The sequence below is a fragment of the Pelodiscus sinensis genome, chromosome 1, assembly GCF_052426305.1.
Source record: "Pelodiscus sinensis isolate ZL-2025 chromosome 1, ASM5242630v1, whole genome shotgun sequence".
NCBI classification, from domain to species: domain Eukaryota; kingdom Metazoa; phylum Chordata; order Testudines; family Trionychidae; genus Pelodiscus; species Pelodiscus sinensis.
Window position 1 is genome coordinate 187,222,302 of NC_143052.1, and position 3,076 is coordinate 187,225,377.

Genomic DNA, 3,076 nt, shown 5'->3' on the forward strand with positions numbered 1-3,076 from the left:
TTCAACTTACAGGGAACAGTGCATCTCAATACATTTCTTCACTGATGTTTGAAGATCCAGAGAATAGCAACAGTAGCTTCCAAGCAGGGCCAGAATGAGACACCCTGAGGCCCTAAGCTATATCAAGTTTAAGAGGCCCCACAGCATTACTAAAAAATGTGTATAATTCCAACGGAAAGGACAATGAAAATAGAAATAGTAAAGTTTTATATTTGCATATATATCAGTACAGGTTGGACCTCCGTGGTCTGGCATCCTCAGAACCTGGCTGGTACCAAACAGGAGAATTTGCCAGACCAGGGGAGGTCCACTGTCACCGGCCTCCCAGGCACCTGCTGGCTCTGCTTCTAGCCCCAGCCGGCCCCCACTGCCTTCAGCCGGTTGTGCTGCCAGCTCTGGCTGGACCCCTCAGTCCTGGGACTCCTCACTGTGCCACCTGAGATCTCTGCTGCAGGGCTCCCTGTGCTGCCTAAGCCCCTTGCCACACTCCTGGCTGCATCTCTGGTGGCTCATACACAGCTGCTCCCTGTAGTGATGTGCTATTGGCAGAAACCTAAGTTCTCCCTAAGTAGCACATTGCTACAGGGAGCAGCTCCGTACAAACCACTGGAGCTCCCTGCACCCCCTGAGCCTCTCCTACGGGACTCCTGATGGAGCCACCGGCACTCCCTGCACTGGTGAACTCCCTCCTGCAGGACTATGTGCTCTGCCAGAGCCCCCTGCCACAAGTCTCCCCCACCCTCCCGGCACAGCGGGATTCCCCATGTGGCCTGAGCCCTCTGGTGCTGTGCTCTCTGCCATTGCCTGAGTCCTCTGCCCACCACTGGCCTCCCTGTTGGAACTGAAAGTTCCAACATCCCTGCCCCTGGGCTCTCTGGTCCAGAACATCCATGGTCCATTGCTGGACAGAGAGTCCCGGTTTAGGAAGACAAAACCTGAACGTAGGTGGCCTCCCTAGTCTGGCACCCTAGGGATCTGAGTGGTCTCAAACCAGGGAGTTTGCTATACCAAGGGAGGTCTGTGCTCCCCTGCTGGCCACCGTCCCCCCTCCCGGGCTGCCCTCTGGGCTGTCATGCTCCCTGGACCAGGGCTTCCCCCCTTCTGCTGGCCCCACTGCCACTGGGGCTCCCCAGGGCTGGGCTCCCAGCGTCCGCTGGCCCTGCTGCCACCAGGGACCCCCGAACCCAAGGCTTTCTAGGGCCAGGACTCCCTGGCCACTGCCAGCCCCACTGTCACCAGAGGTTCCCAGACAGGCTTTTCTGGCCACTACAGGCCCTTCTCCCACTCGGGGTTCCTGGCTGAGATTGGGTCAATCCAGCCAGTGCCAGCCTCACTCCCACTGGGGCTTCCCAGCTGGTTCCCACTCCCAGCTTACAGGGCTCCTTGGTCCAGCAACATCTGTGCTCCTACAGGGCCACAGATGTTGCTGGATCAGAGAGTCCTGGATTTGAGAGGTTCAACCTGTAGTAATTTCTTTGTATTTAGAGGTCACTCATAATATGAGGTCCTAAGATGTAGCTAACTTAGCTTGTGCATAAATCTGGCACTACTTCCAAGCCTGGACTACCCCGTCTTTTATGAACCCTGCTAGATTGCCTGTTGTTCAGATGGCCATCAAGACACATGTGGTAGTACTTAACGGTCTGGGGCATATTTAGGACTGCAACCTGATCCTGGGGCAGCCGCTTGCTATACCAGCTGTTTTCTATTGCTGCTGCTGCTGCACTGCCATCTGCTGAATTAGCTGCTGCTGTTGCAGCTGGGCAGCTAACCACTGAAGAAAACAACAACAAATGGTCTGGTAGCACTTTATAGACTAACAAAACATGCAGATGGGATCATGAGGTTTCGTGGGAACAGCCCACTTCTTCAGATGATCAGAGTTCAGATGACTGAAGAAAGTTATTGATTCTGTTGAGTTTGGTTTTCCGCCATTCATTTTAGTGTCGATTCAACTTTCATGCTGCTAGCACTTGGTGACTTTTCCCCTCCCTCTCCTAGGAGTGTTCTAAGGGAATCCTGGATTTGCATCATGTGGGTAGGAAAGGGCCCAGTGGCCACATAGGAGACAAAAATGTAGACAAGGTTAGACAAACCCACCTCTTCCTTCTTGTAAAAATGAGACACATGCTAACAAACCTTGGGGAAAGGGCTCCTTAACCAACATTGGTTATGAGGGTGGAGGCAGTGGCCAAACATTATAAATCGCTTATTTTCCCACCAGTTTTAATTTCTAGTGCCATTGTTCGCTCTAAAAACTGAATGGGATAATTATGGTATTTGAGAATTTCTGGACCTCTGCAGAGAATGATTCTCATAGCTACTACTTCAGGAAATTAATAATAATAAAAAAACTGAAGGGAGCCAGAGTGCAGATGAGAATAAACATTCTGCTGAGTAAGCAGCAAACAGTGATGTGTTAATGTGTGGTTTTATCCAGGTTTTGCTTTAGTGAAATTATGAGTAGCTTCACAGTCTTGCTGCTACCACAGTGTGGCAGTCTTAATCGCTTATGCCAGGAAGCTACTGGTGGCTGTATATAAAAGAAAATAATAAAACATTAAAAGATCCCTATGCAGAACAAAATGTGATATGATCATTGGCAGCTCTGAGCAAGATGCCAACAAGCTCTGGGAGAAAGTGCTTTCAGCTGTGTGCCTGAGCTTTTTTTTTAAAAAAAGTGATACTTTAAGACTGGAGAAAACTTTCAGATATATCAAGCTTGCTAAATGGAGCACCACTTGTAAGCGATAGTTCAGAACGCAGAAACCCTGTTTATTTAGTTACGGTATCCACCCAGAGTAAATTACAATTTTCCTCCAAAATCTACTTTGACTTCCTGCTTAGTTCTCGGAGAAATATTGGGTACTAATTTTGATTGATGACCTTCTATGTGGTTTGAGTCCTATCTGCCTAAGGAATTGTCTCTCCCTTTATGGACAGTCATGACAGCTGAGATCAATCAGGGTACTTTTGTTGACATGCCCTGCATGGGAACATCTGAAAGCAGTGCATTCTTGGTGGAGGATACTCAGCTCTGGAATTTACTTTTCCCATTGGTCTATGGACCGTCAGG